Genomic DNA, 12990 nt, shown 5'->3' with positions numbered 1-12990 from the left:
AACCTATTTATCAAAGGCCAAGGCGATTAGCTGTAACGGAACAATTAGAGGTAGACAGACAAATTGAGGAATGGTTAAAGGATGGCATAATAAGGGAAAGTACATCCGATTTTGCAAGTCCTATAGTATTAGTTAGTAAAAAAGATGGTACTACCAGGATTTGTTGTGACTTTTGTAAGATCAATAAAAATATTATAAAAGACAGATTTCCGCTGCCTCTAATAGAAGATGTTTTGGACAAGTTGGAAAACGCAAAAATCTTCACTACGATAGATTTGAAGAATGGCTTTTTTCATGTTGACGTTGAAGAAGAAAGTATTAAATATACCTCTTTCGTTACACCTTCTGGGCAATATGAGTTTCTAAAGTGTCCATTTGGACTATGTAATAGCCCAGCGGTGTTTCAACGTTTTATAAGCCATATTTTTCGACCGTTAACTTCAAAGAATGTTGTCATATATTACATGGATCTTATTATACCTAGTGAGACATATAAAGAAGGGATAGAGAGATTAAAACAAGTTTTAGAGTTAGCGCGAATACATGGGTTAGAAATTAAGAAGAAAAAATGTCAGTTCCTAAAGAGAAGAGTCCAATTTTTAGGATACACTATCGAAGGCGGGAAAATACAGCCATCTGAAGAAAAGACTGAGGCTATTAAATATTTTAGTGAACCAACTACCACTAAGCAGTTACAGTCATATCTAGGATTAACGGGATATTTCCGAAAGTTTATTCCTTCATACGCCAAAATAGCAAAGCCGTTAAGCGATATGCTAAAAAAAAACGTACTTTTCAAGTTTGAAGACAAAGAGAGACAAGCTTTTTTACAGTTGAAAGATTTACTTACGAGATATCCTGTTCTACAAATTTATCAAAGAGGACTTCCAATAGAGCTTCACACGGATGCGAGCAAACATGGCTATGGAGCTTGTTTATTACAAAAATCGAATATTGACTCTAAGTTGCATCCTGTGTACTTCCTTAGTAAAAAGACAACACCGGCAGAAGAAAAATATACATCTTACGAACTGGAAGTTTTAGCTATTGTCAACGCTGTTAAAAGATTTAGAGTATACTTGTTGGGTTCAAAGTTCAAAATCATAACAGACTGTTCAGCTTTTCAAAAGACAATGGAGAAAAAAGACCTTACGACCAGAGTAGCGAGGTGGGCTCTTTTGCTAGAAGAATACGACTATGAGATAGAGCATAGAAGCGGAAGTCGTTTGCCTCATGTAGATGCTCTAAGTCGATATCCACAAGTGTTTACAATGTCTGTAGAAGACGGGATCACACAAAGATTGAAGTTGGCACAAGAACAAGATGAGCAATTTGTGGCTATTAAAAAGCTTTTAGAACTGAAAGAAGACCATGAAGGTTATTGGATTATTGTATAAATACGAGAATGGTGAAGAACTGTTAGTAGCGCCAAAGAGGATGCAAAACGAGATAATAAGAAAAGCTCACGAGGATGGACACTTTGCTGTGAAGAAGACAGAAGAAGTACTGAACTAAGAATTTTTTATACCTAGGTTAAAGGAAAAAATTCAAATTGTTATTTCTAATTGCATTCCTTGTATATTAGGTAATAGAAAAGAAGGGAAGAAAGAAGGACTATATCATCCTATACCTAAGCAAGAAGATCCTTTACATACCTATCATCTCGACCATGTAGGGCCAATTGCTTCTACAAACAAGAATTATCAATACATTCTTGCTATAATTGACGACTTTACCAAATTTACATGGCTGTACCCCACTAAGTCGACTACAGCTAAGGAGACAGTAAATTGTTTAATGAAATTGCAAAAGACGTTTGGCAATCCAAAAAGAGTCATTACAGATAAAGGTACCGCTTTTACAGCACATGAATTTAATAAATACTGCAAAGAGGAAGGTATAGAACACGTGACCATTACAACCGGCGTCGCTAGGGGTAATGGACAAGTGGAAAGAATTCACAGAACCGTTTTACCAATTATAACTAAGCTTAGTCTAAATGATCCAACAAAGTGGTATAAATATGTCGACAGAGTTCAACGAGCCCTTAATCCAACGTATCAACGAAGTGTTGACTCAACACCTTTTGAAATTCTCATAGGAATAAAAATGAGGAAAAAAGAAGATATCATGATTAGAGATCTAATAGAACAAGAAGCGAAACAGCAATTTGCAGAAAGCAGGGAAGAACTACGCCAACAGTGTAAGGAACAAATAGTTAGAGTACAAGAAGAAAATAGAAAAGGGTATAACCTAAGAAGGAAAAAAGCTAAGCTTTATAAAGAAGGTGATCTGATAGCTATCAAAAGAACGCAGTTTGGATCTGGATTAAAAGTGCATAAGAAGTTTCTTGGGCCGTATGAAGTTATAAAGGTGAAAGATAATGAGAGGTACGATGTCGTAAAAGTAGGAATTCATGATGGACCCATCCGAACTTCAACATGTGCAGAGTTTATGAAACCGTGGGTTTCGTATGAAGATGAGTCCGAGTCGGACTCATAGTCAGGCTGGCCGAGTGTAGGATAAATTAGTTTTAGGTTCGTAGTTATTTAATTTATACGTATAATATTATTTTTCTTTCGAAATCCATTTCAATAAACAATGATCTCATTCAGGCTCCGTGAACGCTCCTTATCGATCTGTTATGATTAGGTGGCAGTTTTTACTTTAACGGTGACATCGGCGATGACGAAAGGGGACAGTCTTCTTGAAGGTTCCGAAATGAGATACGGGAAAGAGACGCGTTTTCGGGAAAATCCTAAAAGACGTAGGGCGTGTCCTTAACATTAAGACCGAAAGACATATACAAGACGTAAAGACGGGTTAAGGTCAGGATCAGTAAGACGTGGCTGCATCCTTTTCCTTTTCTATTATAAGACGTGAGACGAGTTATAAGTGTTTTAAAGCCGCTCGACATAGAGATGTGAACGCGATTTACCATATCAGTTAACAGTTAAAGTCTACTCCAAACTCTTTTGTGCAATAGTTTTCTTAATTATTTTATTAAATACTTTGAAAATCCCGCACCGGACTTTTCATTACCATCAACAAACCCTAGACAACATAGAAAACCCTACATTTACATCAAAGATATGTATACACCTTATGTTCTAATCTGTTAAATGTTAATAATTTATTATGAATTAAGATATGAATAATGTTGAGATGATTAAAATAAGTTTGACAAAAGTAACATTTAAATTATGATTTCACTACTAGGTAGATTTTAGTACTTGAAAAATAAATTGCAATTATTAAAGTTTTTTGTATCTATTTGTAGTACGCAGGGAAAAGTTCATGAACCTTTTTACCTAAGGCATATCAGCCTTAACCGAGTTATATCTACTTAACTACCAAAAAAGGTACTAAAAAATACTAAACAAAAAATAACTAAAATTATAGATAAGAAATTGACGTATTAAATTATGATATTGATTAAATATTTATAGCAATAAATTGAAATTAAAGGTATATTAAAAAAATTTTAATTAAGTGAGACAAATCAGGTCTGTATATTCCTCCAAGAAATGAACGGTTAGCCTTCAAAACCGAGGCTGTGAATGTATGCCATTTGTAGCTTAGCTATCCGGACTGGGAATCTCTAATACTAGCTCTAACTCTAGTTCCAGCTCCACCGCTTTCAGCAATTTCCCGGGGAAATCAAAAGCCTGTAGCCATCAACAATTAAGGAAGAATAAAGAGGAAAACGGAAAAGTAAAACCCTAAAACAGCGGTTGCCATTGTATTCACTGTCGATAAAAAAAATTAATGGCGTTAAAAATGTGACACACTCACCTTGCTAAGTTTCATTATCTATCAAAATCTCGGGCATCCTGCACCAGAATTATGAAATAAACGGTTTCCTAAAAGAACAAGATTAAAAACTATCAATTACAAACCATATTGGCCACTTCCGGCTTCACAGACTTCGGAAATAAAAAACTGGCCTTTTACGTGCGCTTCTACCTGTAACCGTTGATTGAATATTTGGGAAGATACGCAACCTTATGGGCTAAAGCCTGACCGTAAATATGCGTGAAAAATAGATGGCGATTCTCTCCAGTATGCGCGAAAATAATTTCGTCCGTCGCTTCTCATTAGTAATCGGCCGGTCATCCGAGTCGTGTGGGAGAGTTTTTGCACAGGTTCGTGTTTACCGTATTGCAATTTGGTAGTTGTTAAAAATTTTTCTTGGATATCATAATCACAAATATATGTAAATGTGTTTAGTTTGTGAGACGATGGCTCCTTTAGGCAAAATTAATCAGTGTGCGTATATTAATTAAGACTTTGATTTATAACAACCTAATATGGGAATCTCAAAATCTTATTAGAAAATCTTTAAAAAAATCTAATTATAAACCTCACAGAAAATTATCTATTTTATCTACAAAAATCAATCCGAACTCTTAAAAATACTGTCTCTTCATGTCTATGAGAGCCATTTTCTCTTTTTCTTTTTTTTACTTTAAGAAAATTTTAAATCAATATATTATGTTTATGGTCTTTAGTGTTTTAAGTATTTTCAATAATTGTTTTCATGATGAAATTCATTCATGAAAAAGATAAAAATAAAGCCTAAAAAGCCTTTAAAGTTATTGAGAAACTGGTTATAGTACGAATGATAGCTTTCCTAATTATAAAAAAATAAAAAAAAATAACATATTAAATGAATGTCGAGTAATGTTTTCATTCCTGGAGAGATTATATTTGAGCTTGAAGAAGGTCACTTTGCTGCAGCGGTATTCTGCGACATCTCTAAAGACTTTGACTGTGTCAACCATGGAATATTGCTCGGTAAGCTTTCTAGATATGGGTTTAGGGGAGTTGCTCTAGAATGGTTAAAATTTTGTTTTGTTAGACAGAAAAAAGTTTGTTTGGCCAAATGGCAGTTTGTCTGAACTTTGTGTAGTAAGCAGGGTACGTTTCTCGGTCCTATTTTATTTCTATTGTATATAAATGACCTGGCGTTTCTCCAGATAAGAGGATTCTTCACTATTTTTGCTGATGACACCACTATCTTATGGGCAGACAATAATAAAAGCACATTAACAAAAACAATTTCTAAAGATTTATTAATGATTAAACAGTGATGATGCTAATTTGTTGTCTTTAAACATAGATAAGACTAAATTGTTAAGTTTTTATGTTCAGAGCAGTTTATGATTCACAAGAAAGAATTGGAAGTGAATAATTTTAACAGATTTCTTCGAATTGTTATCGATCATAAACGTAAGTTTTATGGAGATATGTCAGGAGGCAAAAACTGGCTAGACGATGTTATGCTGTTAAAGTGGTTTTAAATGAACTGAGATTGATATCTGCAAAAACGGTCTATTTTTTTTTTGTTGAAAGTTGGAACTTACTTTCATACCAAAATACCTACAGTATGGCATAACATTTTGGAGTTGCATTAGTAAACGGCTTTTTGACTCGATGTTTGTTTTTAAAAAACGAGCCATTAAATATATGTGTCATAAATCTCCACAGGACATGCAGACCCCTATTTAAAGATACTTTCCTTGTGTTGCTTGTTTATTGTTGAGTCTGCTTACTTAATATATAAAAAATATAAATTGTATCTTCAAAATAATGGCGCCTTAAAATATTATAATATCAGAAAAGAATACAATATGCCAATGCCCATCCCGAAAAGTGAACTAAGAATTCTCATATTTACTTGAGCATAAAAATTTTTAATCATTTTCCAAAAAGTCTTCTAAAAGTCTCTAGAAGTTCTCCTCGCTTTAAAAAGTCCTTAACGAAACTTCTTAAAAGCAAGTATTTTTATAGCATTAGAATTTTTTGAAGATAGTTAGGAATAGGCCAATAGTATATAATTAGTTTTTAGTCAAGATGTAAAGGTTAGAATTTGTGATGTTACTCTAAAAAATTTTTAAGTCGTCTTGCTTTGAAATTGAAAACATTTTGTGTTTATACTAGTATGTTGAACCCACTATTGTATATTGTTTTTAAATTATGTGTTAGTAATATGTCGATTAATGTGCCTATTTTATATCATAGAAGTACCATGTCAACAAGTAGTTACCATGTATTTATGAACAAAGTATGTTTTGAATTTTTTGAAATTTGAAATTGTATTTAAAAGAGAGAGAGGTATATAATATTTAATAGGGATGATTCCAACTACTCACTAGAAATTACCTCGTTGAAAAAGTAATTAAAAGGATTATTCAAAACTGCAAGTGGCCAACATGGTGTCGACAAGAAGAAACAAAGTTGATTATGACTCTCTAAAGAAGGAACGTCGTATTTAAAAGTTAAAGATGTTAACTTGTAAATGAGAGAAAGTGTTTACAACAATGTATAAATGATTTTATTTTATATTTTCAACGAACAATAACGCCAGAAAAAAAAAACCATTTTGCCAAATTTCACCTTTTTTCTAAATATTAGGAAGTATTTGGCATTTTTCCAATTTTTAGATTGCATTTATTCAATCATTGCATTTATATTGCGCAACTTTCGCCTAATTAAACCATTTACTGCTCATCCTTACTTTGGACATCCTGTATAATCGCGATGAGACCCTTCATAGTGTTAAACAAAATATTTGTTTTTTTTCTTATTAACTTTTTCTAGTTTTAAGAATTAGTAATTAAGTGTTTGCCTGCATTGCAAATTAAAATGTGGCCTATTTTCTATATTTTATAGTGTTGTTACACCCTTATTCAAAACCTTTTAAATTTTGCGATTTTATTTTTATATTAATTTCAGTTAAAGGTATCTATTTTTCAATATTTTTGTCCAAAAAAAGTGTACTTCACAGATCTCACTACCCTACACAGTTTTTGAGATATTGGCTGGTTTCACAAACCCGTATTGTCAAAAATCACATTACGGGCTACTTTTTGCAAAAAATTATTGACTCTAAAAAACTATAGTACCGTATATAGATATTAAATCTTTAATTATTTAATTTACTCTTTATATTTACGTGAAACCTACCTATATCATCACCTTTATTTAATATTTTTGTTAATTTTCTAATTAATAAATAAAAGCTTATTGAATTTTTGTTTTGTTTTTATTTATTAATTTTTGTCTCAAAAAAGGATTTTGGTAAGTAATTTATTATTTGTTAATAAAATTTAAGTTGTAAGAGATAGCACCTTCCAATACATTACTTGACCACCACATTTATCTAGTTATTTATGCGAGATCACAGCGCATTTAAATATCGGCAATAACAAAATAAATAAAAGCGCTGTTATCATCATCGCCCTTGTCTTAAAAAAATAACAAAACAGCTGGGAACGCCCAAAGATTCCCGCGTCGTTAAACTGCAAATGGTCAATATAGCGCCGACAAACAAAAACAAAGTTGATGATGGCTCTTTAAAGACAGAACGTCGTATTTTAAATTTAAAGGTGTCATCGTATAGGCGAGAAAAAGTGGTCACAATAATTTATTCATTTAATAAATACTTTTGTCATATATTTTGAAATAACGCCAGAAAAAAAAAATAAAATGATTTTGCCAAATTTCAGTTTTTTGCAAAATTTAGGAAGTATTTAGATTTTATTATAAAAGGACACTATATTGCTTAACTTTTCTTTAATTATACCACCTCTATTGACGTCCTGTATAACCGTGATGCGGGGTCTTGAAAAAACAAAATGTTTTTTTTTTGTTACTAGGTATCTTTTTATAGTTTTAAGTATAGTTGTAACAACTGGTAATTGAGAATTTTCCTGTGTCGCTTAAAACTTAAAATGTGGCCTTATTTCTATTAACATCCTCACTCACAACCCCTTACTTTACAGATCTCACTACGCTGCACAATTTTTCAGATATTGAATCACATGACAAAATGGGTAACTTTTTACAAAAAATTATTGATCAAGAATTTATATTACCATCGGTATTAAGTCTTATGAATTATTTCAATTATTCTTTATAATATTTACGTGAAACCTACTTATATCTTAAAATTTGTTTCACATATTTTCTGTATATTAGTTTTTAGTTAATTAAGTGCAACGGGCTTTTTATTTAAAAACTTGACCCTCTTGAACACAAAATGGAGGAAACATAATGTTTGTTGGAATTATAACTTGTATTAAACTTTGTTGGTAATTTTGTAAAAATAGCTTTTTATATATATTTTTCTATTAATTTTTGTCTCAAAAACATATTTTGGTAAGTAATTATTTGTTTTTAAAATTTAACTTTTAAGAAATTTCAATATGCCTCCACCCTTAAGTATATCACTTATCACTTGGCCACCACATAAATGACACCGTGCTGTATGTTCAAAAAACATAATAAAAACATAGTTGGCAGCATCATCCCATATCTTAAAAAAATATCCAACACGGCCGCGTAACCGGAGATTCCAGCGTCGGCGTCGTTGAAAACCTGACTCAAAGAAGCCAAAAGCCAAGTCCACACAGCTAAAATAAATCGTTCCTAGATTTGACGCTTCGCGGCAGCACCACACGGTGCACGAAACTGAACGGCAATCCGATAGTCGACTGGGTACACTTTTTAACACAGTATTGCGTATCTTCCCAAATGTTCAATCAACGCTGTAACACAGGAACAAGTCGTCGAAAAATGGATGCAGTACCGAGTAAATAAGTAACGACCCCACCTCTCGTCTGAGCTGTCAATATCAGTCAATCAGAGAAACATTAATTAAGAGCAACCAGAAGAGTGACGGACCGTCAACAGAAAGCATGAATAATTAAACCAGGAGAGTGATGCGTTACAGTAGTAATGTGTCATCGACAGTGTGAATTTAAAGAAATATGAATAAAAGAAGTTGACTGAAATTATTAATGTAATTATTGAAATATCAATGGAGCGTTAGTGAACATAAGGAGTGGAAAAATAAAATGCTACAGTACAAAAAGCAAACTAGAACGAATACAGTTTTGAAGACCAATTTGAAGAAAAACCAATTGGTAATCACCATGTCGGTCGTTGCGACAACGGAAATCAGTTCTTAAATTACAACTAAGTGAGAACTATGTGACATACATCTCAAAATCGTCTGTGAAAAAATGTCCCAATATAATTCCTATCATGTGCAGTTACATCAAGATCTTGTCAAAAATGATTTCTAAAAAAAGAATAACTTTTCGTCAATGGGTACAAAATCAAGCAGCAGGAAAGAAGGATTTTTCGCGCTTTCCGACTTTAGGTCACCGGAATTAAAGCTTCTGGATTTCTTCTTGTGGGGAAGTGTGGAAATTTACTAGGGAAGATTTAGTGAAGCGCATTCAAAAGTATTTCAGATATATGACGCCTTCCACGATTCGTGAAGTTAGAAGATCTTTCGCACGTACTGCGGATTTGTGTTTGAAGCAAAACGGTAGACATTTTGTTCAATTTTTGTAATAGAACTTATTTATAATGTTTCTAATTAATGTTTTTAGTAAATCCTTGATGTAATTGAACTTAATGGAAGTGATATTTATTTTTTGTTTGAAATTTTCGTCAAGTCCGTGATTGTCTTAGTCTAATTTTCGGATTTTCTACAACCGACAATTTAATTTCTTTATTTAAAACTGTTTCTGTTCTAGTTTGTTTTTTGTACTCTACGCTTCCAGTATGCTCTAATAATTCTGAAGGAGAATTTAACGTTATATGTAATATCGAAAATATGTAATTTTTCCTTTAAGAACAAATTTTGAGAAAACAGTTAGAGATAATGGCAAATTTATTAATATCAAATTAAAGATAAAAGAATGTAATGGCGTCGTGTATGCTGAAATACTACAGAGGTATATATACGGAAATTTATCTATATCTTTAGAGTAATGCTGACTATAACTCCAACAGGATGGAGCATCTTCTCATTATGTAGCGCTAGTTAGGCAATGGTTGGATGACCATTAACTCAATCAGTGTATTGGAAAAACAGGCTCTCTTAAATGGTTACCTAGATCCCCGAACCTGGTCCTCTTAACTCCTGTTTGTAGGGTCATCTTAAATCTGTGGTTTTTAAAATGCAATCTGAGCCACCAGAGGAACTCTAGTATGTAATAGTTCAGGAATTCCGTGCTTAATCTAGAGAAACATTGGTTAAAATAGTATTTATTACTGTCCGAAAAATAACGGAATTTATTTTCGACATTTATTTAAATAAAAATAAAAATTTCAAAATAGTGCTTTTATTTATTGTTTTTCTAAATAAACAGAAATGAATTTCCTGAAGTGTGGCTTTCTATAGTATCATTGAAAGGCATTTTTTCAAGAGCTTCAAGATGATGTTTTTATTTAAGATGTAATAATTTAATATTTTTCTGTTTATTTAAGATTTAAGGGATCCATCTCGCCTAAGAGGTTACAGATAAGAGTGAGATAATATAGTTGTTTTTGCTCCCCCTTCGTTTTATTTATGATGAAGTCTCTCAGTTTTGCAGTCACTTTCCCGTCATACTTTAAGCACACAGTTTTACGATATAAATTATACAATAAATTGCAAATAATATCGATCTATTACCTAAACTTTTTTAAGGACTAATAATCTGTAGATGTATTTAATTAAATATTAGCTTATTATTAATAATCGCTTGTCTAATGAGTTTAAGATTTTGAATGAAATAGTACTTTTTGACACTTTTTTACATTTATATAGATTAACAGTGATTCTTAGAATTACTTTTTGATTAAAGGAATAATATTTCAAAATTGTAGAAAATGCAGCAGTCATTATGCAACTATTTAATAAATGCAAAATTAAAAAAAATGCTAGAAATACTAAATGCATTTTTTAAAACAATTTCGTTACGGTGCCTTTCTAAGAACTATACTGCATTTTTAAAAACGTACTTTTTTAGATTCAACAACTTAAAATGAAATTTCTCTGTTGTTTAAACTAACTGTCGCATCGCTAAAAAAAAAAGAACATTTATCATGGGTCCGCTATTAAATAAACAAAGTAAATGTGTTTTAAGGACTTTATTTTAAGAGGTCCTTAGTAGATAACGCAAAATTTTTATTAAATTATACCAAGTACTTCAAAAGTTATTCAAGAAAAACCGATTTCCAGCGCCGTCTTTAAGGGGCTGTATCTTCGTATGAAGGGCCTATAGGGAATTTTTTTATAGGAAAGTTCCATATTATTTTTTAATTTTTTACCTTAATCCGAGAATTTTTTTACATTTTTCGGGACACCCTGTATATTCTTTTAAAACAATAAATACAGTACCTCTGAACCTCCTAGCTGTATAATATTTACATTTTTAATAGCCCTTAATAATGCACTATATTAAGTTGTTTGAGATTGTTTCTATTAATAAGTGTCATCATACCCAAATTTAAAACACTTATCTTAAAATTATGTTAAATTTTTAGTCATTAACATTTTTTTGTAAATTTTGTTAATACAAATGAAAGTATATGTTGCACATTTTTAACGTATATTTTCAAGTATTTAATCTTTCAAGTAATTAAGCGGGATATGATTGATATATCGTTTGGCAATTTTTAAACAAATTACAGAATTAGATCCTTCTGTTAAACGATTGATTGTCATTGCGATATACTAATTGGGCCGACTCTAAATTTGGGAATCAAACCAAAGGATACTATTTTTTTCCAAGCTGTTAAAACATATCGTAATTTTAAATTCAATAAAATGCTACTAATCAAGGTTAGTTTTGAATATTTTGTTTTTTTTTTCAGATTGTAAATAGAGTTAATTTTTTATTTTACTAGATTGCTTTATTATTCCACAACAAGACCTTTCTAATCAGCAGATTAAAAAATTTATAAAATATCTCATAAAACCATTTTACATGCAAATAAAAAAAATTGTTTTAATAAATTTTAGATACAATGATCCCCTATGATTACAAGGAATGCAACAAAGAATCAAACTAATTACTTGATCCTCTTAAATATTTATCCTATATTACATTTAATTATTAAGCTCTGGAGAAAATGACTTAATTCTGAATTTAGCTAAAATGGCAGTTCTGAATTTAGTTTAGGTATGATATTAATATTTTTAAGGATTTACTTGACTACTTTAACTTTCGAAATATTTCTTTACTCTATCTAAAGTAATAAAAGGGCGAATACTTATATTTGTGTAGATTAAGCTAACCTTAAGCAGTAAATAATTTACATTCCACAAAAAACTAAATACTGCTGATTATATATCACCTAATTAATAATTTTAATTTATATGTTAATGGAAGCAAAGCCTCAGCAAAGGTTTTCTGATCTCTCAAACGTATTTGCTTGTAACGGTTATATGGCTAAATAAATGTATGTAGAAATCGTTGTAAGCAACCATTCTTAAAATATTTGTATTAAAAATAATCAAGACGAAATGTTAAAAATAACAAATTTAGAAAAAACCATAGTACTTTAAAAAAATTAATCACTTAATAAAATTATCTTTTTTCCAATATTTATAAAAAATGTAATTCAGGTGATTACAATTCCATTAAAAAATGCGTCACTGAAATTTCATCAGTTGAAAATTTGTATTTTATTTAAACACATCGTTATTTATTATTATTAAAAATACAGAAAAATTAAGTAAGTTTATTACATTAAGACATTTTTACAAGCTGGTTTTGAAAGTTACCAGATCTGCGTGTATATAGCTAAAAAGTAATCCAATTTACTTTTATTGCCCCTTTGAAGGGAATACTGGATATATCAAAAGCAATAGCGATGGATTTCCCGAATTTCAAAGTGCGTATTGGAAATCTCTTGCTGATAGTATGCGCACTTTATTTTGCACATCATCCATAAAACGATTATATTTTTTATGTACCCTTAAACTTCGGGCTTTAGAGATTTAAATAAAAAATAGATAAAGAGATTATTGCTTAGCCAGTTAAAATTATATTATCGTTTATTTTATATATACGAGTGGCCCTGGATAAAGGGAGCATTTTATGCCTTCTTTGCTTTTGGTTACAATGTCATATTGTCAAATAAAACAAAGCATTTCAATCATTTTAAAATACTATTAAAAAACGTAAGTTTTGGTAATAAGCT

This window comes from Anthonomus grandis, chromosome 3 (genome assembly GCF_022605725.1).
Source record: "Anthonomus grandis grandis chromosome 3, icAntGran1.3, whole genome shotgun sequence".
Classification (NCBI taxonomy): domain Eukaryota; kingdom Metazoa; phylum Arthropoda; class Insecta; order Coleoptera; family Curculionidae; genus Anthonomus; species Anthonomus grandis.
This window is presented reverse-complemented; position numbering follows the sequence as displayed.